The following is an 8,869-nucleotide window of genomic DNA, read 5'->3' as shown; positions in this document are numbered from 1 at the left end:
TCCCTTTCAGCTACTGTGAACTGAGCCGCGAGACGACCAATACCCCCTGGCACAGCGCGGACGGGCCAGCGCGCGGGGGCAACAGGGACAGGAGACAGCACAAGAGACGAAGCCCAGGCCCAGGGGCCAAGGCCTATTACCTTTCCGGCATGTGCAAAACATAAAACAGAAGCAATATTGTAACAAATTCATTAAAGACTTAAGAAAAAAACAAAAATCAGATGCTAAAGTGCCTACTCTAACCACTATACTATACTATATTGCTTCTATAAAACAAGCACTAAACCTCAGATACAGAAAAAAACCCTTTTCGTGTCCTCACACCTAGGTCAAAATTACAAAGCGTTAATTCAGGAGACAGAAAGGGAAGGAATAAATCTGAATGAATCTGAGTCAGAACACAGTGCTATAACCTTAGGCAAATTCCACAATACCCATGCCTCAACATGGCAAATTCCACAATACCCATGCCTCAACCTCCCTATCTATAAAGGAGTTAACCACACCAGCGCTAACCATTACTTGCCTCCTGGTAGCTTGTGAGTGTTAATTAATATTTGTAATAAATACACAGATCATCAGTTGAAAGAAACAAGGAAAACTACAGCGTTATTATTATTGCCTTGTTGCTAGAGCTAAACACCACAAATCAACATAAATAACTTATGTACACCAAGAATGTAGGGTTTGAATATGTACTTTGAAAGGCAATCGTATAATTAGTTGTTTCACCTCTAATTGCTTTTCCTTTTTTTTTTTTTTTTTTTAATTTAAAAAAGCAATACAGGGACTTCCCTGGTGGTTCAGTGGTAAAGAATCCGTCCTGCAATGCAGGGGACGCGGGTTCGATTCCCGGTCGGGGAACTAAGATCCCACATGCCGCGGGGCAACTAAGCCCTCGCACCAAACTACTGAGCTCGCACACCTCAATGAGGTAGCCCACGTGCCACAACTAGAGAGAGAAAACCCGCACGCCACAACTAGAGAGAAGCTCTCATGCTGCAACGAAGAGCCCGTGCGCCGCAACGACAATAAAGATCCCACATGCCTTAACGAAGGTCCCGCATGCCGCAACTAAGACCCAATACAGCCAATCAACCAATCAATCAATCAAGTGGGGCGGGGGGAGCAATACAGGAATTTCCCTGGCAGTCCAGCGGTTAAGACTCCAAGCTCCCAATGCAGGGGGCACGGGCTCGATCCCTGATTGGGGAACCAAGATCCCACATGTGGCACAGCGTAGCCGAAAAAAAAACAAAAAAAGCAACACATACCCTACGGCATTTATCCCAGAGAACGCATGTTCGCACAAAAAAAGGTACACAAATGTCCACAGCATCTCTATCAGTAATAGTCAGGAAATGGGAAAAAAACTCAGATGTTCTTCAATGGGCAAGTGATTAAACAAACTGAAGTACAGCCAAACCATGGAATACTACTCAGCAATTAAAAAGAAAGCGGCACTGGGACCTCTCTGGTGTTCCAGCGGTTAAGACTCTGCACTCTCAATGCAGGGGGCCCAGGTTCCATCCCTGGTCAGGGAACTAGATCCCGCATGCTGCAACTAAAGACCCGCACAGCCAAATAAATAAATAAATATTTTTTTAAAAAAAAAAGGAGCACTGTTGATTCATGCAATTTGGATGACTCTCCAGGGAATTACACTGATTGAAAAAGGCCGATCCAAAAGGTTGCATACTGGGAATTCCCTGGCGGTCCAGTGTTTAGCACTCAGCACTTTCACTACCTGGGCTGGGTTCAATCCTTGGTCGGGGAACTAAGATCGCACAACCGGCAGCGCAGCCAAAAAAAAATTTTTTTTACTTAAAAAAAAAAAAAAGGTTACACACTATATGATTTTATTCACATAACATTCTTTTTTTTTAATTAATTAGTTAATTTATTTTATTTTTGGCTGCGTTGGGTCTTCGTTGCTGCGTGTGGGCTTTCTCTAGTTGCGGCGAGCGGGGGCTACTCTTTGTTGCAGTGTGCGGGCTTCTCGCTGCGGTGGCTTCTCTTGTTGCAGAGCACGGGCTCTAGGCACGCGGGCTTCAGTAGTTGTGGCACGTGGGCTCAGTAGTTGTGGCTCCCGGGCTCTAAAGCGCAGGCTCAGTCGTTGTGGCGCATGGGCTTAGTTGCTCCGCGGCATGTGGGATCTTCCCGGACAAGGGATCAAACCCATGTCCCCTGCAATGGCAGGCAGATTCTTAACCGCTGCGCCACCAGGGAAGTCCCACATAACATTCTTGAAATGACAGGTTGCCAGGGACAGATAGGGCCGGGGGAGTGGGAGACGGGCCATCTTCCCCAGGGGGTATTTTCCCTTGATCATCTGCACAAAAACTTTATTGCAACTTTATCCACTGCACTATCAGATCATTATGATTTGGTGGGGAGTGGGGGAGCAGCAGTGGCTATAAAATGGCATCAGGAGAGATCCTGTGGGATGGAAATGTTCTCTATCTTGACTGTGTCAATGGCAATACCCAGGTTGTGACAGTATACTATGATTCTGTAAGATGTTACCATTGGGGAAAACTGGGTAAAGGACACACAGGAGCTATCGCACTATTATTTCTTACAATTGCATGTAAACCTACAATAATCTGTAAACAAAAAGTTTAATCAGAAATGAAGGCAACACATGCCTCTTGTAACAAGTAAAACAATAGTCTGTGGTCAGTCTCTTTCTCTACCCGTCCCATTCCCTCCCTCTTGAGATAACCATGCAAACTCACTGCTCATACAAACAGGCATGCATTTAATACTTTCTGTTTACTGTATCAAAATGGGATCATACATACTACATATTACCCTGCAGCCTACCTTCTTCACCCATCATCCCTATATCATAGAGAGCTTAAAAAAAAAAAATTTTTTTTTAAGTGCCAAGCAGGATGGCAGGTATAGAAAATTTTCTGACTAGGGCAAATCTGACAAATGTTTACCGTGCTAATGTGCCATAGCTCAGCCAGGTGCATTCAGTGAGAGCACAATATGCAAGTAGCATTCTAAAGAGATCTGCAAAAAATGCAAGGTCTTCAGCAGCTCTTCGAGGATCCCATCCCCCTCTCTGCCTCCTCCATGGAACCATCCCATGGAGGTTTAACAGTTTAACTCCATTTGCCCCCTCCTGCTGTTTGTGCTTTTGTTGTATACTTCTGTTCTACATCTCCACAAGACATTATTATTGTCATTTATTTACAAAATAACGTATAAATATAAAGGTGTATGTACCTGGGTATATGTACATGTATATATTAGACACACACACACACTTTAAGTGCTCTTTGTTCTTTCCTGCAGTTGTGTTCTTTTTTTTGGGGGGGGGGGGCAAGTTTTTATATTGGTAAAGTTCTGTACTACTAGAAATAGAAGATTTGTAAAGAAAAGTGAGACTTGAGGATTATCTGTGGAGCTTATCCTCATTCTCCTGCTGACGCATTATGTGTTTATAATTTGAGAACTGCAGATAAATACAAACTGGTCTTCTCCATACTTGCTCACTAAGGAATTCCTCATTTCTAGGAAACGTCTATTTCAAGGAAAGGAAACAAACAAAAACACCTAGTGCACTAGATGATTAAAAGGTACACATTTTATAGCCTGAGTTCGAGAAAAAAATTACCCAAGAAACGGCCTTTTTCCCTAGGAGCCAGCTTCTACTAGGGGAGTCTAGGGTTCTCTAGGCAAAGAAAAAAAACTTGCCAGTTTAAACAGAGTAACAGAAACGTTCAGCCAATCAAATATACAGAACTCATCACTTGCAGTGAGGAATGAAAGGCCTGTATCAACAGAAAAAATAAATGGCACCGGCAACGTCTGCAACAGAAAACAAACAGGAAATCCTTTAAAAAGCCAAAATTGCAAAGACAGATGAACAGGGTATGAAATTACACGCCGGGCAATGCACCTGTTAAAGGAAAAGAGGCGCACACCAAGTCTGAAGTCTTAAGAATTCGGTGTTTAACACTACTTCTGCATGCTGCCCAGCAGAAAACTCGGGTCCTGGCTTAATCCACAACGCACACTTCATTTAAGGAGGTGAACTGCTTGGTCTGACTCAGTTTCTTATTCTGTAAAATGAATGCAACACAGCTGTCGTGAGTCCCCAAAGAATTCTGCACAAACGCTTTGTAACTCCAAAGTGCTGTGCAAATCAGAGCAGCCCTTCTCTCCTTCACATTCGTTGGACTTAGAATTTCAGAAGTTTAGCTGAAAATATAGACGACTCGGAAGCAAGGGACTGAGAGTGGCCCACACAGGTGGAAAGAAATGCAGAAACTGGAGCACCTCATACAAACCGCAAGAGACCACGTTCACGTGCACACGTTATCAGTAACAGAAAACGCCACCGGTAGCAACTGTAAACCACTGAGAGGACCAGCAACGACATGTGTCCAAATCCAGCCGGCAGCACAGCCTCGTCGGCGGCAATGCCTTAAACACAGCTCCCCGCACTCCGCGGCCTAACGAGATCCACTTTTTCCAAAAAGTTTAGCAACTTGCCAAGTACACTGGCGTAGTTCACCTTTTTTAATTGCTAAACAAACATGCAGGGGAGTTGAGACAATCAAGGGAATGTTCAGCCTTCCTCAAAAATAAGATCCAGGAAATTCACGTTTTGCTTGAACAGTTTCATGTCTAAAACTGATCACAAACCTCTGTTTGATGTTGTTTTCTCGCTGCTGGCCAATGAGCCCGGGAAAGAGAACCAATTCTTTCAAACAGGGAGGGCTCTCTGCACTCTTCAGCTAAACCAGCGAGGCTTTACCACCGTCACGTTTAAAATAATGAGGAAGATGCCTCCATAGAGTTTACCGGGCTGCGCTAATCACGAGGGGCCTCGGGCGCCCAGGGCGGATCCCAGCGCCGGTGGCCGCGGGACCGGACGCCCTCCCCGGGACCCCCCCAGGACCCCCTCCCCGGGACGCGGCCGCGGGACAGGACGCCCCCCAGAACCCCTGCCCGGGACGCAGCTGCGGGACAGGACGCCCCCCAGACCCCTGCCCGGGACGCAGCTGCGGGACAGGACGCCCCCCAGAACCCCTGCCCGGGACGCGGCCGCGGGACACGAAGCTCCCCCCTCCCCAGGAACCCCTCCCCAGAGCGCGGGCCTCGCCGCCGTCTCGCAGCACCCGCCGCGCTCACCGCGGGCCGGGAGCCCCCTCAGGCCGACTGGCCCCCGCCCGCCGCCCGGCCTCCCTCCGGCCCGCGCCGCCCGCCGCGCTCACCGCGTTTTTCTTCTGCACCATCTTGTCCATCTTCTTGGCAATGCGGACCACCTCGTCCTCCATGGCCCTGGCAGGCCTGCCCCGCGCCGGGCCGCGGGGGACGGGAAACGAGAGGAGCTGGCCGGGCGGCAGGTAAGCCCAGGCGTCGGCGAGGGCCCTCACCAGGCGTGACCGAGGCGCTTCTTCACTCACGACGACTGCGACGGCGGGGGCGGCGGCGGCGGCGGCGCTCCTCCCACGCAGGCAGCGCCAATCGAGCTCCCAGCTCGCGGCGGCGACGGCGGCGGCGCTCCTCCCCCGCAGGCAGCGCCAATCGAGCTCCCAGCTCGCGGCGGCGACGGCGGCGGCGCTCCTCCCACGCAGGCAGCGCCAATCGAGCTCCCAGCTCGCGGCGGCGACGGCGGCGGCGCTCCTCCCCCGCAGGCAGCGCCAATCGAGCTCCCAGCTCGCGGCGGCGGCGGCGGCGGCGCTCCTCCCCCGCAGGCAGCGCCAATCGAGCTCCCAGCTCGCGGCGGCGGCGGCGGCGGCGGCGCTCCTCCCCCGCAGGCAGCGCCAAACGAGCTCCCAGCTCGCGGCGGCGGCGGCGGCGGCGCTCCTCCCCCGCAGGCAGCGCCAATCCAGCTCGCGGCGACGGCGGCGCTCCTCCCCCGCAGGCAGTGCCAAGCGAGCTCCCAGCTCGCGGCGGCGACGGCGGCGGCGCTCCTCCCCCGCAGGCAGTGCCAAGCGAGCTCCCAGCTCGCGGCGGCGGCGCCCCTCCCCCGCAGGCAGCGCCAATCGAGCTCCCAGCTCGCGGCGGCGGCGGCGCTCCTCCCCCGCAGGCAGCGCCAATCGAGCTCCCAGCTCGCGGCGGCGGCGGCGGCGCTCCTCCCCCGCAGGCAGCGCCAAACGAGCTCCCAGCTCGCGGCGGCGGCGCTCCTCCCCCGCAGGCAGCGCCAATCCAGCTCGCGGCGGCGGCGGCGGCGCTCCTCCCCCGCAGGCAGTACCAAGCGAGCTCCCAGCTCGCGGCGGCGGCGCTCCTCCCCCGCAGGCAGTGCCAAGCGAGCTCCCAGCTCGCGGCGGCGGCGCTCCTCCCCCGCAGGCAGCGACAATCGAGCTCCCGGCTCGCGGCGGCGACGGCGGCGCTCCTCCCCCGCAGGGAGCGCCAGTCGAGCTCCCAGCTCGCGGCGGCGGCGGCGGCGCTCCTCCCCCGCAGGGAGCGCCAATCGAGCTCCCAGCTCGCGGTGGCGACGGCGGCGGCGCTCCTCCCCCGCAGGCAGCGACAATCGAGCTCCCAGCTCGCGGCGGCGGCGGCGGCGGCGGCGCTCCTCCCCCGCAGGCAGCGCCAATCGCGCTCCCAGCTCTGTTCTTTTGTTTTTTTTTTTTTTTGAATTCTGAGATTTTTCATTTGAAGTACATCTTAAAGCTATTAAATTCACAAATATGCTAATTTAAATACCCAATTCTATTATCTAAAACACACATTGCAAACATACAAATATCTATTCTCTCCACATGTCAGAGCCCATTCATTTCATGGTTTGGAAATGGGGAGAATAGATCCCCTTAAACTGCAAGTCAGCAGGTGTTTCTTTACAGTTAACTTTAGCAAAATTCATACAAAATATTAATGAACAATGAATGATCTTCTTTACTTGTTAACTCACAAGGAAACACCTTCAAAACTGCATTTTGTTAAAGTTTCTGTACTAAAATGTAGAAAAACTGAACTACACAAATATTGAAAAGTTTAAAATTCCTTAATTTTTTATTCCTGGTACCACTACCACAATTTACAGGGCAATATACCTGATGTAATGAAAAGAAAAAGACAAAGCTACAACAGATAAAAGACCTCAGGAATGTACATCTAATTGACCCTCCGTTGCATGAATCAATAGCTGCACTTTTTGCAAACTGTGGCTAGGACAGTCCTGAACAAGAAGGGTTTCCTGTTTAAGCTGCAGTAACTTTTCTGACTATGGATCATCGTTCCTTCTGCGGCAGGTTTTTACAGTTCCTCTAATGCATTTGGGACGACTGTCTCAAAGTAACCTGCAGCTTTCCTGACAACTCCTCGCTCTCTCTCCTGCTAAGAACTGTAGCCCTTTTCTTCTAAGTTTTGAGAACCTTCTGCTACCATATCCACCACTTCCACCACCAGATCCATAACCACCACCATAGGGACTTCCCGAGCTTCTTCCACCAAAACTGCCCCCCTTCATGGGTCCATAATTTGATTGCTGTTGTCCACTATAATTTCCAAAATCATTATAGCTCCCACCACCACCACCGTAGTTACCTCCAAAATTTCCTCCTTCATTGTAAGCATCATATCCTCCACCACCACCACCATATCCACCATCTTGGTTTCCATATCCTGGTCCACCACCACCATAGCCTCCTCTACTACTGTAACCAGGACCACCACCATCGTTACCACCGTCGCCTCCAAATCCGTTTTATCCACCATCACCTCCTCCATAACTACCTCTGCTGCCACCACCTCCACCACCATAGCCTCCTCTTCCACCAAAGTTTCCACCACGGCCAAAGTTACCTCCACCACCTCCAAAGTTTCCTCCACGACCCATAAAGTTGCCAGATCCACCTCCACGACCTCTCTGTGATCCAGCAGATTGCATTTCTTGTTTAGAAAGGGCCTTTTTCACTTACAATTATGCCCATTAATAGTGTGGTATTTCTGAACAACAATTTTATCAACTGTATCATGATCATCAAAAGTTACAAAAGCAAATCCTCTCTTTTTTCCACTCTGCCTGTCTTCCATAACTCCTATGGTTTCAATCTTGCCATACTTTTCAAAGTAGTCTCTCGAATTACATTCTTCTGTATCTTCTTTAATACCACCAACAAAAATTTTCTTCACTGTTAGATGGGCACCAGGCTTTACAGAATCCTCTCTAGAAACAGCTCTCTTTGGTTCCACTACACGCCCATCAACCTTGTGTGGTCGAGCACACATTGCTGCATCCACCTCTTCAACCCAAGAGTAAGTCACAAAACCAAAGCCCCTGGAACGGTTTGTCTGGGGGTCTCTCATCACCACACAATCTGTAAGTGTGCCCCATTTCTCAAAATGTTCTCTTAAGCTATCGTCTGTAGTTTCAAAGCTCAGACCGCCAATAAACAGTTTTCTCAACTGTTCTGGTTCCTTTGGATCATGGCCCTCCTCCCCCCGGCGGCGGCGGCGGCCGGAGTCGGGCTGGGGGCGACCGGGCGGCGGTTTTACCTCCGTTTTGAGACCGGACTCGCCTCTTCCAACTCGAGTTCAATATGGGACCGAGAGCCCAGCTCTGTTCTATGTTGGGCCATTTTACTTCAGCCCAAAAAAATTTCTTCTAGTATTCCCTAAGGTCTGCTGGGGATCAGTTTTCTTATTTTTCATTTATCTGTATTTGATTTTTTAAAATTGATTCCAATTTTCTGTTGAGATTCTCCATATTTTAATCTATTAATCCCCATCTTTTACTCTCAATATAGTCATTTTAAAGTTCTGTGCTAACTCCAGAATCTGAATTCCCTCTAAATCAATTTTTCTTGGTTTTTTTTTTTTTTTTTTTGTCTTAAGTTTTAGTCACTTTTTCCTGCTTCAGGAATTTCATAATTTTTGATTGTGTGCTGGACGTGGTGAATAA

At 50.1% G+C, this 8,869-nt stretch overlaps 1 pseudogene; it reads right to left on the bottom strand.

Annotated features, from left to right (window-relative positions):
• Positions 1–7,572: 7,572 nt before the first annotated feature.
• On the bottom strand, positions 7,573–8,495 carry LOC132358921 (heterogeneous nuclear ribonucleoprotein A3-like; annotated as a pseudogene).
• Positions 8,496–8,869: the final 374 nt, after the last annotated feature.

This window comes from Balaenoptera ricei, unplaced genomic scaffold, assembly GCF_028023285.1.
Source record: "Balaenoptera ricei isolate mBalRic1 unplaced genomic scaffold, mBalRic1.hap2 scaffold_678, whole genome shotgun sequence".
Taxonomy (NCBI): Eukaryota; Metazoa; Chordata; class Mammalia; order Artiodactyla; family Balaenopteridae; genus Balaenoptera; species Balaenoptera ricei.
The sequence above is the reverse complement of the archived record's forward strand: the minus strand, read 5'-3'. Positions and strand labels throughout refer to the sequence as shown.